The sequence below is a fragment of the Ptychodera flava genome, assembly GCF_041260155.1.
Source record: "Ptychodera flava strain L36383 chromosome 23 unlocalized genomic scaffold, AS_Pfla_20210202 Scaffold_23__1_contigs__length_28996876_pilon, whole genome shotgun sequence".
Classification (NCBI taxonomy): domain Eukaryota; kingdom Metazoa; phylum Hemichordata; class Enteropneusta; family Ptychoderidae; genus Ptychodera; species Ptychodera flava.
Window position 1 is genome coordinate 17,004,515 of NW_027248277.1, and position 20,249 is coordinate 17,024,763.

The following is a 20,249-nucleotide window of genomic DNA, read 5'->3' on the forward strand; positions in this document are numbered from 1 at the left end:
GTCACTCTGCGGTCGAGTATACAATCCAATGTCACATTATATAGCAGCATAGTCAGAGTCTTGGCTTTCTCTTGGCATTTCTTGAAGTTGTTTGCCCAAAAATATTGAAGTTTTAAAGAGACGAAGGTATTTTACCAATCGTTGAATATTTTAATACATATGTTTCTTTTTCCTCCAGACAAAATACAAACACACACTAAAATCAGTTCCTATTAGCTGACAGTATTATTGTTTTATCTGAATAATTATAGTGGAAGCCAACTGTGAAACAGCTGTATCACAACTTTGTAATTGCAAGAACTGGTCATGTAGTAACATTTGAAACAATTTTACAAACAGATTACACAAGTGAGATAATATTTAGATCAAACTTTCAACATTCATTCTTAGCAGGCTTTCCCTGTATTGTATGTTTTCCAATGTCATATATAGTTACCATATGTTACATTGGCAATGGATTTTTGTGTTCTCACTGCATGTAACCACCAAGGTACGCTTTTTGAGTCTCTTTTCAGTGGACAATTCAAAAAAGATCAGACTTTGGAATGGATAACATATGCCAATTCTGTAACAGGGCAACACATGATATCATCCATGCAATTTCTTTATAGCTCTGCTGTCAAAAACGAAGCTACAAAGATTGCTTGATTCACTGCAACGTTTTTGATATTGGATGTGTAGCTTTTTTGGATACCTTTCTTGAACATTGCATTCATAATCAATTCCTTTGAAGGGACAAAGTCAGTCATTTTTCATGAATTTTGTTTGATACGAGATAACTACTTATATTGTTTGACATGTTGAAAGATACTGAGTGAATGGATGACCATGCATATAGTCAAACCCGGGTTTAGACACGATACATGAAACCATCGCGAAAATGAATTAATGGTCATGACCATTAATTTATTTTTGTGATGGTATATTTGTCTAAAACCCGGGTTGAATATATGCACGGTCACCAATTTATTCAGTATCTTTCAACATGTCAAACAATATAAGTAGTATCTCGTATCAAACAAAATTCATGAAAAATGGCCGACTTTGTCCCTTTAATAATCTGGCACTAGGAATTTTTAAACAATTTCTTCTGTTCTTTGAGCAGAGTTCATTACCTTGTTAGATAATAGTAAAATATTAACTTTCAACCATACAGTGAATACTTTTAAATTATAAAATTATACTTAAAATGTGTGCAAAGTCTTACTTTATTTTTAGGATATTATACAATTTGGTAAACAATTTCCTTCTTACTTCTAGATACGCATAGTGCAAATCGTAGGCCATCACCTCCACGTACTCCTCCAGGGTCATCGATACGACGATCTGCTTCTCCAGACCAGACGCCTATTCCTCCAGATACGCCGGTCGGTATGGTAACAAAAGTTGTGACGCGGTCTCCCTCTCAGTCGACGACGCATAGCTTGACACCTGTACAAGCAGAAACTTGAACTTAACCTATGAACTCTGACCTGCCACACCTACCAACTTAATACCTGTGCAAGCAGAATCTTGAACTTTGATGTAATGTGACTGGTAACCTTTGAACTCTGACCTCCACTGAGGGTCCTGTTAGCCAATGACATTGTCAATGATGATTCCTCTCAGCAGACAATGTTATATAGTTGGTAGGCTATGCCTTACAGAGATTTTTATGAACTTTGAACCTTAAAATTTTACTTCTAAATAATGTAAATGAACGTGACCGTCCAGCTCTTCTTTTCTCAGGAAAGGATTTTCACACATCAACTACTTAAAGACTGATTTATTCAAGATGTTCAGGAGACTTTTCAGAATTGTAAAGAAAAAGTCTGAAGATGAAACTCCACTCGAATTTTTTTTCAGAGAAATTTCAAATCCACTGATGATATCATTCCTACACAGTCTTGAGATTTTTGCACAGCAATTCAAACACACTGACACATACACATGCACAGACACACACAGAGACATACAGACATTAACATACAAGTTGCTGGCTATACTATCACAACAGAATGTCCCCTCAATTCTCATTTTCCACAGTTCACCAAACCAACATTATGACAACCAGTAACCATACAAGATGTACTTTCCTGCTACAGGTGTTTCACATCCATGTCACTAAATTGAAATTTTTTTCTTTTGTAAATTTTATCTCAAATGTTCTTGATCAACTGGCTTAGTTTATGTGTAACTCTTGTACATACTCATAAATATTGTTTTTTCATTGATTTAAAATATGCTTTTATCAACCATATATGAAATGTAAATATAAAATTTTATATTTTGTGTCAATGTGATATCAATTATAAGAAGCATTATTTTTGAAGTGCAGCACCCTCATCACAAACATTTTTAAAATAACCATTTTCCTCATAGAGTACAGTTAAACCAATGCTATTCAGCTGTTCCGTCCTACAAAGCTGAAATTCACTGAAGTTGTGCAGCCAAAGTATTTTATTTTCTCTTTGCATCTACTACTTCTATTCATTATTAAACTTCAAGCGAAAATGACCAACAACAAAAAGCAAACCATAAAATTTATGTTTTTTGTAAATGTCAATTTTCTGTCCGCGATGTTACTTTTGTGATGAAATTTGTTCCTTACAGAGAACAAGAACTGTCAAATTATAAATATTTGAATGGAGAGGGGCTTTATATATTTTGTTCTTCTGTTAATTCTACGATGAAAATAGGCTGTTGACTTTCATAGAAAATAATGTGAAATGTGCGAATAATGTGCGATCTATCAGCTATTTAACCTCTCACCACTATGTTTTTGCCAACGCATTGTGTTATCAATGGTAATTGTGGACCTGTTTACAAAGAATTGGGGGTGAACAGGTTAGTATATATTGAAAGCTATCAGGAGAACTTCATGTCAGTAAGGGATGGTTGGCCTCAAAAGGACAATTTCAGTATTCATCAAAGATAATCCATAAACGTGTTTGACAAAGTCATGGTTGTATTTGTGCATTATGAGCATAGTATGCACCTCCAAAGTGAAAGGTTTAAATTTTTTTTTCAAACGTTCATCAATAAAACTATCAAACATACTCTTACAAACTGAAAAATAAAAATCAGTGGTCACCATAGCAAGTTTGGTTTGAGAAACAAATTACTTGACATTTACTGATATTTGAAATTCAAAATGGTGGCCTTCCCTATATTAACTCTATGGGAAATAATTGAAAGTCAATTTTTGAAAAATCCAAGATCGTCAAAATCGTTTACACTCCAAGAGCTTCAAAATGAACCCCCACAAGTGGAAGACCAAGAGAGTATGGAAAAAAATTTTGAGTTTTAATAAATGTCAGTCCCCGAGGCACGTTCTACTTCACACAAAATTCCTACTGAAAAAGAAATTAACCAACTCTAGCATTGATCGAAGGTGGTGAAAAACAAACTTCCAGAAAAATTATGCGGAAAACTGTTTATGAATCATGTGTACAGGTATATAATGATTAAAAAATTGTTGGAAATACACATTTACACTATTGTAAAAAATTTGTACAATATGTTTAAATCTCTGTATATACCACTCACATTATCATACTGTTTTTGTGTTGTTAACCCTTTCACAACCCACAGTGTGGTACAGCCCTATTGTTTTCTATTTAAAAAGTTGGACCTTTACACATGAAACAGGGGTGAAAGGGTTAGTACTCATGTAAAAAGGATATATTCAAGGTATTTCAGGCATATTCACAAATTGCATCCAAAATGTCCAGGAAAATTCCCTTTGTTGGGTTCTCTTATTTTCAATAAAAACTGTAAAACTAAGTTGTGTTTTTCATAGACAGCCGTATGTCTGAAAACAAAATGTTTTGTGTTCCTCTTGGACGTCTTGTCAAAACGGTCTAATCCTTTGTATGTAGAAACAAAACTGTGTTAGGGAACCTTTCATAGAAAACAAGTGGCAGCATACTAACTAGGATAACATTTAATTGTAATACAGCTTAGTATGACCCCCATTATTTTGCTGTCAACCCCTGTTTTCTAGTGGTATGGCCCTTTTGACCAAAGAAAACAATGAGAATATTTCATAAACCAGGGAGCAAGGGTGGTTTTAAACCTATTGCTTCTCTCATAACTTGCACACAAGTGATATTTATTAAGCACTTTCTTTATAGAAACAAAAAAAAATTGTGTATATAGGAATCCAATCTACAACCAAATATTGTAAAAAGTGTAATTTTACAAATATCAAACCTTTACTGGAAATCTCGTCCCAAACTTTGAATAAAAAAGTATTTTTGTGCATCAGCTCGATTGTGATATTTTTGTTTTCTTTGAATGGGAGTGTTTTGCCAAAATTTTCAAAAATTTTGCAAGTTTAAATTGTATGTCTGTTAGTCACCATTTCTTGGGTCCTCAAGTGGCTTGAAGTCAACTGTGTGACTTTATGATATGTTCAGAAAGTTTACCTGGAGATATCCTGTAAGAGTACCTATGACAACAGAAAAGACAATATATATTATAGTTGGCCTAATACCAGATACATACATAACACAAATTCAACTTCGATTATTTTTCACCACAAACAACAACAATTTGATGTGCGTTTTCCAAGAAATCAAACAGGAGAAGCAATGATTCCACATCATCAAAACAGCGCCACCTACGACTGTTTTCCACAAGTTACAATGAGAAGTTGCAGACATCAACAAGAGGTTCACCAAGACTTTTCCTTAAAAAGTGTCAGCCAAGCAGACGATATGAACGTATCGTAAGTATTTTCACAGGTACATTTATCATCAGTATGTTTATTGATTTATTTGTATTTTTCCCCTTGAAACTGCCACAATACTCTAGTGTACAATGCATTGTTCGAAAATTTACCATATCTGCGAGGATTGCACCCTATAAATATAGTTGAAAAGAAACTAAATGTATTATTATTCATCAATATTTCAGGGAACCTTTGATGGCGCTGACATACCTGAAGAGTATGATGATGAAGTCCCAATGCAAGGGTTGTCAGTGAATGTGGGACCATCAGAACAACCCATGTGGGCCATGACCACATCACATGTCAAACCTGGCTCAGAGCAAAGCAAACACATCTCCAATATGATAACCACACCAAGGCTGCTTGAACTGGATGTAAACCGAATGCTGATTGGACAGAATACCATAAGGTGAGAGTAAGGTCTTTTCTGATAGGCTGGTTTGGATATGACTCCCTAGGTGGCATAACATTTGGCTGAAACTGGTGGCAAAATTATTGTTCTTTCTTCATTTCATGACATGAAATCACTTTATCAAACTTTATTACTTTATTATCCTAACACCTAATGCAAATAAACAGCAAACATAATAAACACAAAAATAAAATATAAGTGTGAGTAAAACAGTTATCCCTCTTTGTATTACAAATTTCAGTGCATCCATCAAGCCAGTGAGTACAGATGATAGATTAGTCATGGCCTCCAACACAAATTTACGATCCTACATGACGATAGCACGGCCATCAGCAAACCCTTCACCAAATGCACCAAAGAGACCCCATTCTAGCCCCAGGTAAGTTCAAAGTGGATATTTATACTCCTGAGACTGGGGGGCCTTATGTATTTGAATACCAATAGGGTGGCAGTGAAGTTGCTTTCAACCAATCAGATTGAAGAAGTGAGGCAAAGACCCCTTAAGTTGCTTAATATTTTACAGTATGCTGCCAGGTTAGGAGAAATAGTGTGATATCATCAATTTATCTACAAATTCTTCATCCTTTACACGTGTTAGTGACAAGGTGCCCTTCAGGATTTTGTAAACAAATTTTGCACCATGCAGGGGCAAAAAATTCATGATGTTTCCACTTTCAACAATCATACTCCACAAAATAACCTTAGTCTTCAACAAAGATCATAGTTGCAACCATGGAGCTAAAAATAGTCTGTCTGATTTCAAACAAACACTGAAATCATAGTTACCCTAAAGTGTACATCAGAAAATGATGCCTCTGGCAAAATATTACAAAATACAATTATTATTCTTCCCCTGATGTAGGTCTGTCACTGGAGATGCAAACCGCGGCTCCTCCGTCCACACCGTACGTCAATCCACACAGCAGCGGTGCCGGCAGTTACGAGCCAAAAGCGCTGAAGGATTCAACCAGACTCAGCCACTGCCTCCAATCAAAGTACCATCATCAGAATTTGGAACAGCGCCCCCAAACAAAACGAAACAAAGTCTAGTGGAGGAAGTAGCAAAAGTCGGTCGGTCACAGTGACATCAGCCAGAGGTTTGTACTTGCTTTGCATATGAATAGTTTTATTCATGATTGGTTGGTACTAAAACAAGCTGAGAATAAATGATGAACTTGATCTAAATGTGATTGAACTTGTGTTATTGTTTTGAGAACTTGTTCCTGAAATTGTCACAGAAGTGGCAAATCAAAGGACTGTATGTGGATCCATAATATAACACGTACACATCAGGGAGATACAGGCAACTGTATACTATTGCTATAACCGCCCATGTCACATTAGGCTGCGTTCACAAATAACGATTGGGGGCAGGGAGGGGGGGGGGGGGGCTGGAGGAATCTTATTAGTCCCCACGGACACCGTCCGGGGGGACTTTTAGGTTTGGTCATGTCCGTGCGTGCGTGCGTGCGTCCGTTAACGCAGATATCTCAGAGATGTCTGGAGCAATTTCGTTCAAACTTTGTACAAAATACAAAGATTATTACCTATGCCATACATATGCACGTCGATTTGTTTTACGATCCGATCCAATATGGCCGTCTGGCGGCCATTTTGTTTTCTGTATTTGATGTCGATGTGTACGTTCATGCAAATTTCTCAGTGATGCTAGAAGCAATTCCATTCAAATTTAGTACATAGATTACTCTATATGTTAGACATATGCAAACTGATTTTTGTTTTGATCCGGTCTAAAATGGCTGCCTGGCGGCCATTTTGTTTCCCATATTTGACGACTGTGCGTTCGTTCACGTAAATTTCTCAGCGATGCCGGGCGCGATTGCATTGAAAGTTGGTACATATATTAATCCCTATCACATATATATGCATGCCAATTTTTGTAATGATTTGATCAAAAATGGCTGTGTGACGGCCGTTTTTTTCCTGTATTTGGTATCCGTCCACAGGGTCCCCAGGTATGATCCACAGGCGTTCCAGGATGAAATTAATATTAATGCTGTGTCCATTCATAGGGTCATGAATGCAGATATCTAGCTGAGATATGCCTGTGCAATTCTTTTTTGTCCCTAGCTCGGACACTGTCCAGGGGACTTATAGATTTGGTCATGTCCGTGCGTCCGTCCATCGTCCGTCCGTTCACACAGATATCTCAGAGATGCCTGGGATGCATGATTTCATTCAAACTTGGTACAAGGATTTAACTTCATATGTCGTACATATGCACGTTGATTTGTTTTGTGATATGATCCAATATGGCCACCGTGCGGCCATTTTGTTTTGATTTTTTCATGTACTAAGCCATAACTCAGGGACATCTCAACCAATTTTATTCAAAGTTGGTAAAAGGACATTGATCTATATCATACCGGTACATATGCAAGTCAATTTGTTTCACGATATTATCCAATATGGCCACATGGCGGCCATTTTGTTACAATTTTTTCATGTACAGAGCCATAACTCAAGCACATCTCAACCGATTATATGCAAAGTTGGTACAAGGATATTGACCTATATCATACATATGCACGTCAATTTGTTTCACGATATGATCCAATATGGGCGCAAATTGGCGGCCATTTTGTTACAGTTTTTTCATGTCCTTAGCCATAACTCAGACGTATCATCGGATTTTATTCAAAGTTGGTACAAGGACATTGACCAATGTCATAAATATGCATGCCAATTGGTTTCACAATCAAATGCAATATGGCTGCCTTGTGGCCATTTGTTATGATTTTGTCATCTCCTGAGCCATAATTTGGATATGTATCAACTTATTTTTAGCTCACATTTGGTATACCAATGTGAGGTAATCGTATAAGCTGAATCAGTTCATTTGCATCCCATTTGCATGTCTGTATGTATGTATGTATGTATGTATGTCCGTCCACGTCAAAAACAGCTAAACGGCAGAACCTACTGTCTTAGTATTTGGTGTACAGGTGCACCTAGGGGTGGAGATGTGAATTTGTTCAAATGAACTTGTCAGTGTCAAAAATATGCAAATGAGGGGGAAAAAAGGAAAAACCCTGCAAATTACTAAAACTCTGTGTCAGATAGGGTTGAAACTTGGTGTGCAGGTTCCTTTAGGTATTCTAAAGTAGGTGTTTAAAATTTGGGGTGAAATTTGCATGTTTCTATTTTTCAGGTAATTTTTTTCAGTTTTTAGTCAAAAAATGTTTAACTCTGAAACCACTCATCTGATTGCTTTGAAAGTTGGTATACATGTTCCTCAGGATGACCTCAGTCAAGTGTATACAAATTGAATTGAAATTTTCATATTTGTAATTTTGGGGCAATTTTCCAAATTTTTGGTCAAAATTTTTTTTATTCAAGAATAACTAATCTGATAGCTTTGATAGTTGGTATACAGGTTACTAAGGTTGATCAAAATCAGTTTGATGAATATCGTGAAGATATCTTGAATTTTATATTTTTGCTGAATTTTTTGGTTATTTTTCTCATTTTAAGTAAAATTTATTCTTCTCTGAAACCGCTAGCCCGATTGCTCTCAAATTTGGATTGGACGTTTGCAAGGGTGTTACCCTTCTAATTGTTGAAATTACGACAAAATTGGAAATATTACTGTTTTGGGGCAATTTTTGTCATTTTTGGTCAAAAAATCGTAAAAAATATTTTCATTTTAAAGCCCCTGGACAGACAGCTTTTATATTTGGTGTACAGATGTCCAGGGATGACAATAGTCAGATATGTGGAAATTGTCCTGAAATATACAAATTTGTATTTTTAAGACAATATTGTCATATTTGGTCAAGAAAACTTGTTCTCAAAATTACTTGTCTGATAGCTTTGTAATTTGGTACAAAAGTCCCGAGGGATGTTATTAGATAAATTTTCTGCTCAAAGTGTTGGGAAACGCCCAAATAGTATATTTTAGGTAATTTTCTTTTGTGACCTTAAATGACCTACACCAACCAAGGATTTGTTGTGAGACAGTTTCGAAGGCTGTGAACATAATTTTGTCATATTTAATATCAATTTGTAGTAAAATTTGATCCTGAAAACAGAGCTGAGGTGAATTTTGTCATTGCGAACCAATTTTTGCAACTTTTGCATGTAAGACACACAAAGACTGATGAGAAATTTGAATCCAGGATAATTCCAGATGTCATAACCCCCCCCCCCCTACCCCACAGTGGAAGGAATATCACTATCTGTAACTGATTTAAGTGCTGTTTACATTTGAATGATAGCACTCATAGCATTAATTAAAACATCCCCAAAGTTGTAAATATACTGCCAGCTGGTCTTATGTAAACATGGTCAACCAATGGGTGGAACATTTGATATTCAGGAGGGGGTAGGGGATAGAAGATTGATGAGGTAGCATTCCTTTTTAAAAGATCCCTTTTATATTTTTTCCCACTCTTTTCCCCCCCTCTCCAACCTTTTCTTTTTGTCAAGCTTCTCTAGCTAATTTTTTGTTGACATTTGCTTATGTTTGTAGGAATGTCCCATTGCTATAGAAGTTGGTATGCATGTTTCTAAAGTTTACCTCCAGTACCTAGGTTGCAGAAATTACTTGCTTTTGTCATTCTTGTTTTTTTGGTTGATCTTTGGTATCCATACTGGTATGTACCAATTCTGATAAATGTATGTGAGCGACACCGTATAATTGCGGTATTTTTTTCAAAGTTGGCACAAGGACATTGACTTATCATGTCATAAATATGCATGTCTATTGGTTTCATAGTCCAATGCAATATAATGGCTGCCTGGCCATTTTGTTAGGATTTTTTCATGTACAGAGCTACATATATAACTCAGACATATTTCCACCAATATCATTCAAAGTTGGCACAAGGATATTGACCTATGTCATACATATGCACATCAATTGTTTAACGGCATGTAGCAGTATCATGTCAATTATTGAATTTTCGTAATTAGTCTGATATGTCAAGAAATACTGCATCAAATTTCATGAAACTTGGTACAGATGTTAAGCTCACATTGCTTTAACAGTGAAAAAGACATTTATCAGTGTCAAGTTAATTAATATGTAATTGCATATGTTATGAACTTTCCTAATTAGAGTGATATATCCACAAATACTGCGGTAATTAAGGTTGATGAAACTTGGTACAGATTTTGATCTCATAGTGTTGTAAATACAAATCAATGATACGTAATAGTATCATTTATATATATAAATTAATTGCTAGTTTGCATTTACATAATGGATTTTTTTTATGGTGAATGTCCAAAGTACTGCATCAAACTTTATGAAATATGGTACGGTGATAATCTGTCAGTGTTAGGATAGGATGCAAAAATGTTTGGCAGCATCCTGTCGATTAAGTACTAATTGATTCATTTTAATGACCTTTTGTAATTAGTATGGTTGCTTACATTGGTATCATGTTTTCACCACCATGGAACTCATTTTTGGCCATTAAGCCCCATCTGTATCGCAGTATTTTTAATCACAGACCTAATTAATGAAGAGGACTCTTTCCTCTCAGAGGACTTGTAATTAAAGTACAAGTGGGGACTGTGTCATTGTCAATGACTTGTTAATCTTATTTTTTTAGCTCCCATAGCCATATGTATATATGGCAATGGAAGCTATTCTTATAGGCTAGGGAAATGTCTGTATGTATGTATGTATGTCTGTATGTCTGTATGTCTGTATGTCTGTCCGTCAACATCAAAAACTCCAAAACCGCTGTACATTTCATCTTGATATTTGGTGTGTACATGGATGATGGGCTGTAGATGAGATTTTGTTCAAATAAAGTCGTCATTGCCAAAAATATGCAAATTAAGTGAAAAAATGTAAAAACAGTCAAAATTGAAAAAACTCAATAACCACTGAGCAGATGACATGAAAAATTAGCATGTAAGTACTTTGGGCTGACATGAAATGATTGTGCACATCTTGGGTCAGTATCTTGGACTTGCTATTTTTCATGAATTTTTTGTAATTTTCTCCCATGTTTGGTCAAAAAATCTCCTGCTCTGAAACCTCAAGTCCGATTGATTTGAAACTTGGTATGGAAGTGCATAGGAGTGACCTTTCCCAAATTGGGCAAATCGTGGTGAAATTTGCATATTTTTAGTTTACACGTCCATAGACTCCCATGTATAAGGCAGATCTCCATAGACTCCCATGTATAAGGCCACGAAAAATAAAAATTTAGTTTCTCATCGTATTCATATTGCAAAAAGGATGCAGTGACACAATTTTTAGTCCCCACGGATGAAGTCCAATGAGCTTATAGATTGGGTCATGTCCGTCTGTTCGTCCATCCGTGAGTCCATCCGTTCACGCAGATATCTCAGATATTTTGACAAAATGTCATGTGACCTTGATGACCTTTGATCTCAAATATACATATTTGTCCATAACTCAGTAACCACAAGTGCTACCACCCTTCATATATGGTATGATGGGACAGCTTATGACACCACATATTATACCTCATTAATTATGCACATATCTAATTTTGAGCGAGCCAATAGAGCTAGAGGTCTGATTTTTGGTATATAGGGATAACTTAGCAAAACAATTTTTTTGACAAAATGTCACGTGACCTCGGTGACCTTTGACCTCAAATATACATATTTGTCCATAACTCAGTAACCACAAGTGCTACAGCCTTCATGTATGGTATGATGGGACACCTTATGATGCCACATATTGTACCTCATTAATTATGCGCATATCTAATTTTGAGCGAGCCAATAAAGCTAGAGGTCTGATTTTTGGTATATAGGGATAACTTAGCAATACAATTTTTTGACAAAATGTCACGTGACCTCGGTGACCTTTGACCTCAAATATACATATTTGTCCATAACTCAGTAACCACAAGTGCTACACCCTTCATGTATGGTATGATGGGACACCTTATGACGCCACATATTGTACCTCATTAATTATGCGCATATCTAATTTTGAGCGAGCCAATAGAGCTAGAGGTCTGATTTTTGGTATATAGGGATAACTTAGCAATACAGTTTTTTTTACAAAATGTCACGTGACCTCGGTGACCTTTGACCTCAAATATACATATTTGTCCATAACTCAGTAACCACAAGTGCTACACCCTTCATGTATGGTATGATGGGACACCTTATGATGCCACATATTGTACCTCATTAATTATGCACATATCTAATTTTGAGCGAGCCAATAGAGCTAGAGGTCTGATTTTTGGTATATAGGGATAACTTAGCAATACAATTTTTTTGACAAAATGTCACGTGACCTCGGTGACCTTTGACCTCAAATATACATATTTGTCCATAACTCAGTAACCACAAGTGCTACACCCTTCATGTTTGGTATGATGGGACACCTTATGATGCCACATACTGTACCTCAATAATTATGCGCATATCTCATTCTGAGTGAGCCAATAGAGCTGGATGTCTGATTTTTGGTATATAGGGATAACTTAGCAATACAATTTTTGACCAAATGTCATGTGACCTCGATGACCTTTTACCTAAAATATATGTTTATGTCAATAAATAAGTAACCACAAGTGCTATGTCCTTTGTATTTAGTAGGATGGGAGACCTTATGACAACACACTTTACCTCATTAATTATGTACACATCTAATTCTGGGCAAGCGAATAGAGCTAGAGATCTGATTTTTTGGCATATAGGGATTAATCAGCAATATAATCTTGTTTTTCAAAATGTCATGTGACCTAGATGACCTTTGACCTTGATTATACATATATATGCATATTTCAGTAACCACAAGTTCTATATCCTCCAATTTTGATAGGATATTAGACCTTAAGATGTCACATCTTGTACCTCATTTATAATGCGCATATGTATTTCTTGGCTGGCCAATACTGCTAGAGGTCTGATCTTTTTCCCGATTTAGAACCATAACTTAGACATGCCTCATGTGTTTCAAATTGGGAACAATGACATAGACTTATGTGCCCATAGATCTCAACATATACACTCCAGTGATACTGCCACATTTTCCTGCCCCATCAAGACTGATACTCCTATTACAAGTGGGGACTATGTCATTGTAAATGACTTGTTGAGTTAATGGTTGTATCACAGTATTCGATAGATCTAATTCTGTATTTTTCCATTTTATATTCTGAATAATTACATTAAACATATTTCACTGTCTCTAGTACATTTCATTTAAGTATTTTCACTTCATGCACTTTATCCCTTTCACACATGTTCAAATATCTGACCAGAGAACAAACACTAAATAGTCCAGGATGGGAGCTACAGTGTCATTGACGCTATTTTTTCAGATCCCCCCTCGATATCCTAAAAAATTTTCAATCTCCCCTCTATATGATCAAAATTTTTCAAGTCCCTCCCCCAACAATCACAAGCATGCATATTTGTAAAGGATGTGAGCACAGACAAAATAAACACGTATTGCACCATTCCACTCACAGATGTTCAACATTACCTGTTATTAGTACTTTGTAAAGTCATATTTCTAAGGCAAGTTCTGAAATTGATTTATTTTTAAATGCATCAGTGAACGTTTTAGCTCCGCTGTCAGCGACATGGAGCTTATCAAATAGATTGATTTTCCGTCATCTTGCACCGTCGTCCGTCATCGTCGTCCGTCGTCGTCATCTGTCGTCGTCCGTCAACAATTGCCTTCTCCTCTGAAACCGCAAGTCCAATTGCTTTGAAATTTTATATGCAGTTCACTTGGGATAACCTCACTAAAGTTTACTCAAATCGTGGTGAAATTTGAATATTTGTATTTTTGGGGCATTTTTTGGTGTTTTTGGTAAAAAAATCTACTTCTCTGAAACCGCTTGTCCGATTGCTTTGAAATTTGATATAGAATTTACTTAGGGTGACTTCAGTCAGATTTGTTCAAATCGTGGTGAAATTTGCATATTTGTATTTTTAAGGCAATTTTTGTCATTTTTGGTAAAAAAATCTTTTTCTTCAAAACTACCAGTCAGATAGCTTTGGTAGTGGTACATATGTCCCTAGGGATGATTTATTTCAGATTTGTTCAAACTGTGCAGAAATATGCAAATTTGCATTTTTAAGGCAATTTTTGCCATTTTTGGTCAAAAAATGTATTTCTCAAAAAGTACTGGTCTGATAGTTTTGAAATTTGGTATACAGGTTTCTATAGGTGAACTAAGTAATATATATTGAATTTCTTATAAAATCTGTAATTTTGTATTTTTGGGGCAATTTTTGCCATTTTTGGTCAAAAAATGTGTATTTCCAAAACTACTCATCTGATAGCTTTGCAATTTTGTATACACGTTCCTACAGATCACCTTAATGATATTTATTGAAATATGATGAAATCTGCAATTTTGTAAGTTTGGGCAATTTTTGCCATTTTGGTCAAAAAATGCGTTTCTCAAAAATTACTGGTCTGATTGCTTTGAAATTTGGTATAAAGGTTTCTATAGATGAGCTAAGTAATATATATTGAATTTCTGATGAAATCTGTAATTTTGTATTTTTGGGCAATTTTAGCCATTTTTGGTCAAAAAATGTGTTTCTCAAAATATAGCTTTGATAGCTTTGGTTGACATGTTCTTAGGGATGATCCGATGTGATATATTCAAAGTATGATGAAATCTTCAATTGTGTATTTTTGCAGCTATTTTAGCCACTTTTTTCTGGCCACTGCATTGAGCTATCAAAGATTTCCACCTTCTTCATCAACATGTGTCAAAAATAAACACAGCGGAGCTATATCGGCTGCTAGGTCACTTGTTTGATTTATCGGTCTTACCAACTTGAGTTAATCCAAATCTGGCCAAGTCAATTGCTCCTGCCGAAGAGCACACAAAATGACGATTATGAGAGAGTAGGCAAATTGTGAATTCTGGCTAATTGTCATATTGTAAAAAACTGAGCACAGTGACCTACCAAAAATTTGTTTCAAAAGTACAAGACATATATGAATTAGATGCTACTCAAAACTGACAATACTGGGAAGTCAAAATATTCCATCAAATAAATGTTTTAATCTCTGAAATTTTGGGTGTAATAATGGCAAATTTGGTTAAAAAAATAATTCCATTTAGTCACATATTTTTTCACTTATAATATTTTATAATGTGAATATGAAAATGTAGAAAATTGAACATGGTGACCCCCATCTTTTTTCTTTAATATTATTCTCATATGCCAGAAAGTCCCCTGGTCTTCCATATGTTGCTTTCTGGCCTAATCTTGTGTACAAGTATGTTTCACTGTCATGAGCGTCATTTGACACAAACTCTTCTTCAACCACCATGTACATCAAAGTCAGAGCTATCTCTATCACTGCTCAGGTATGCAGTGACAGTGACACTGCAGTAGCAGGGCAGTATTTAATAATGACACTGCCCAAAGGCAGACGAGCTGTATTAACTTTGATAATTTTAACAATATTTTTGTTCAGTTTATACAACTGTGTTCTTGTTCTACTCCCTATAGCATGTTGAACTGTCCAGTATTCAGCTTGCTATCACAGCCTGTGTATGTGTACCATGCATTTTATTTATTTTTTTATTTATTTGCTGCATCCCTTTTAGATCAGGGGCTCACTAAATAAGATATTAGGAGCTGCAAAACACTGATGAAAAATATATTTCAAGTACAGAGAGAGAGAAAAAAAAAACCAAAAAAACTGCAACAATGATAATAAAAACTAGAATGCTAACAGCTAATTCCTTCTCTTGTCTACAGCTTCGACTAAGAATTGTTTAAAAATAATATCGATTTTGTAGCTTAATTCAGGGTTGTAGTTTCAGTTGAATCACCTAAATACAAACAAATCAACCCCTTTCTTTCAATGAAACTTTATATAAATTCATTTCTTTGTCATTCAAGAGAATTTCTTCTGTCTTAGCCATTAATTTATTTCTTTCAGTTGAGAAGTGTTGACATTTAAACAAGAAGTGTTCTAATGTCTCATCTTCTTTACCACAACATGGACAGGTATAATCATCCTCTCCATTTTCCCATCGTCTTGTTTCACATTTTAACCCCATAGTACATGACCTTGCTTTGAACTTTAATTGGCACCTTTAAATTCATTCATAGTTTTCAAATATGATTCACATTTTAATTTCTTTTTAAATTTTTGGTAATGAGCTAAGGTGGATTTTTTGGTCGTGTTTTCTCTCCACGTCTTAAATTTGTTTGTATATCGCTGACAGATTTTGGCCATTTCCAACACAACTTCTCATTCTGCCCTGCCTGTGAATTAATTAAACACATGTGATTAAAAATTTGTTTGGTCCATCTGGAGTTGACCATATCATGTAATCTTTGTAATATTTCAGTTTCATGATATTTAGTTTACTTCTCATTGTATTCCAGCCAAGGTCACCAAGTACTGCTTCATTTTTCGTCCACAAATCCACTCACTCACTAATCAGTTCCTACCAGCTGATCTGTTTTACTGCCAAATCTTAACAGTGCAGTGGAAGCCTACTGTGAAACAACACTATCATCCGTCTGTTGTTTGGTGCAGCTTAACTGCAAGTACTGGTCCTGAAGTAACATTTCAAACAACTTAACAAACCAATTTCACTATAGATAGATCAATTTCACCATTCATTCTCGACAGACTTTCCCAGTGTCATTTATGTAGGCCATGTCAAATATAGTTGCCATTTTATACTCGATGATGTTTGTGTTCTCATAGCATGTAACAGTCAAATTGATCATTATCTGCCTTTATCAGAAAAATCAACCTTTTTGTGACCAGAACCAATCACCAGTTTTATTTGCTCATGTGTTCACGCACGTGAGCATATGTCCCAGCGATGTCTGTCTGTCTGTGTTTGTCTTTCTGTCAGTCTGTCTGTCTGTCTGTGCACTCAATATCTCAAAAATGGCTCATCAGATTGGAACATGAGTTCAGTTTGCAAATGGCAAAAACTGATTACTGGTAGTTTTTGGTAGGTGTTGCTTGCTTACTTTTTGCTTATTTGCATAATTAATGATTTTAGAAAAAAACGGCTATACATTGAGACGAACTGCACACAATTTGATGAGATTTGCTACAAATGTTGATCACACCAAGATATATCAGCAGTGGGAACCATTAAGGGGTGACATGAAAGATAGTTGCTAATTGCATATTTAATGAACTTTCCTAATTAGGGATATATATCTGATTTGACTGGATCAAAATTGACCAAACTTGGTATGTATATTGAAGATACTATGATTTAACATTATTGAAAGTCATTAAGCATTTTAACTTCAGCCAATTCCTAATTTGCATATTTAATGAACTTTCCTAATTAGGGATATATATCTGAATTGACTGGACCAAAGTTGATGAAACTTGCTATATTTATTAAAGCTACTATGATACAATATTCTTAAAATTCATTAAGCATTTTACTTCAGCCAATTCCTAATTTGCATATTTAATAAGGGATATATCTGAATTAACTTGATCGCAGTTGTTGAACTTGCTATGTACATCAAAAATACTATGATATAACATTATGAAAGTCAAAGACATTTTACTTCAGCCAATTCCCAATTTGCATATTCAATAAACTTTACAAATTAGGGATACCGTATATCTGAATTGACTGGACCAAAGATCTTTTCTAATTACGGATATATACTTGGATTTACTTGATCAAAGTTGGCAAAAACATGCTATGTACATTGATGATTATATTAGGTTAAAACAATATTGAAAGTCATATCACATTTTCATGTCAGCTTATTTATAATTTGCATATCTAATGAGCTTTCACAGTTTGGCATAATTTTTGAAGGACTTGGCCAAAGGTAATTACACTGCTATATAAAGTGGTGATACAAAGAAATTCAATATTTTTATTTCAGGTAATTGCGTATTTGTATAATTCATGGCCTTTTATGATTAATGCGGTGAATATTGTTCATTATGTTGATCATAACATTTTCAACGAAGTTGCAAACATGTGGCAAAGGTTCAAATTTACACATAACTGCAATATATAATGAAACATGTGAGCATTTTCAGTTCATATCTGGTTACAAGAAATTATATCTACATATAATTGACACCTCCCTCAGCTATACAAAAATGTATATTCTTAGATCCCAAAACCAAATATAGTGCACTAAAGAAGGATTTGCTTGTCAAATGTTGTAATTGTCCTTCTAGTTATGAAAGAACAGTAAAGATATCTCTAAACTTGTTTGTTTTACATAAGTGTAATACAACAGTAAATGTATAACAAATTAAAAGTAATCATAATAATCTGTTACGAAGGGTTTTGATTTAAACGTGAGAAAGCCTCTGATGACTTTAACAATTTTTTTAATTAGCTGCTGTAAGAAAAGCCTTTAAGGAAGTACCATATATATATATATGTACCTTGAAATTTGCAATTTTAAACCATTCCTTTCCAAAATCAAGAATAAAAATACTGCAATTATACGGTGTCGCTCACATTTGATCAGAATTGGTACATACCAGTATGGGTACCAAAGATCAACAATAATGTTGTTTCTATCTGTTCAGTGCAGGAAAATTTACATTGATGTTTGACAATGATTTCTGCACAGTACAACCAGAAAAACAACAAGAAATATTTAAACCAGAAAAACAAGAATGACAAAAGTTGGACATGCTGCTACAGAGAAATACATGTTTTGCAAACAGCTTCTCAGCTTGTCAAAAGATGATCTGCAACATTGTGCAAAATCTATCAGCAATATAAATCACTAGGCCATGTGTATGTTGTAGTTACAGCACGCAATCTTATTTGGGCTAGTGATATGGATGTACATAGTATCCTCACACAGGGTCGAACTAAAAAAAATTATAAATCTGAAAATTTACTCAGAAAAAAAAAATAGCACAGCTTTTCTCATTTGGAAAAAAATTTTTTAGAAATTTACAATTGTAAAAGAAATGTTCACAATTTCATTGTGACCACCCCCCCTCCGAAGATCTAATGGTCCGTCCCTTAGTTTGAGCAGGTCTTTTAATATGTAACAGTTCATAAACAATGACAGGAAATGACTCAAGGTCAGTGGAGTATCCTGTTTCAGTCATTGGCATGCCACATACCACTCCTGAAGATTTGCAGAATTTCCTTTTTTCTTACCTCATTTGCACATTTTTGACACTGACGTGTTCATTTGAACAACGTCACATCTCAACCCCTGCATCTACCTGTACACCAAATACTGAGATGGTAGCTTTGGCGGTATGGGAACCTTGTGTGTCACGGACATACATCTGCACATACATACCCACATACATACATACATACATACATACATACAGACATACAGACACCATCCACGCATCATATAAGCTTTTTTGGTATTTATATAAATACTAAATATGAGCTAAAAATTAGAGGTAGAGGTCATCGTTAAAGTTAACCAAATATTTACTGACCCTCACTGAAATTCAATCCCTGTGTTAACCATATCTGGAAAGTTGTGCATTTTATTTTCAAATACATAATTAAGCTAGTGAAAACTTGATCAACTAGTGTCAAAATATTAGATCCAACAAGTTGTTGACCAAACGTGCATTGTAAAAGTTTGATAGTCCGATACTTCTACCATAATTCAACACAAATACCAGGAAATAAATTTTTGCCTTAGAAATTTTCAAAATTCTCAGTTTTTACCCATCAAAAAACAAGATGATGAAATATTCATCAAAAGTCATCTCCGGCAATCAAGAAACCACAGTCGTAAATAATGTATTGTGATGTTATCACTGTACAAACACTTTGATGCCATGGTTATGTGTATCAGCTACAATCACCCTGCACGGTACATCATCTGTCAGTGCTATACCAATGGGGCAGTTCAGCCCATCACTATCACTATCAATACGACAAACAAACTTACCACTACTCTCAAACTTCAGTAGACTACTAGGATATGTAGTAACATAGACATATTTATCATTTTCAATTGCTATTTCCCTTGGGAGAATTATCCTGCCACCCCCACTTTGACAATCAATGGAATACAAATACTGGTCATCCGCATCAAATACCTGGATACGCTGGTTATTGTTGTCTGCTACAAATACCATTCCAGTAGTTGCTATGACTACACCCCAGGGCCAACTGAATTGCCCTTGACCTTTACCTTCTGACCCAAATGACCTAAGGT

General features: G+C 35.1%; 1 protein-coding gene across 7 annotated transcripts in view; it reads left to right on the top strand.

Moving 5' to 3' along the window:
• Positions 1-4,248, top strand: part of LOC139123508 (myosin-4-like) — a 275,832-nt gene extending 271,584 nt beyond the window's left edge. For all 7 annotated transcript variants that reach the window (XM_070689667.1, XM_070689669.1, XM_070689670.1 and 4 more), the window contains one exon: positions 1,261-4,248. The gene's annotated coding sequence lies outside the window, so the exon portion shown is untranslated. The remainder of the gene's footprint in view (positions 1-1,260) is intronic.
• Positions 4,249-20,249: the final 16,001 nt, after the last annotated feature.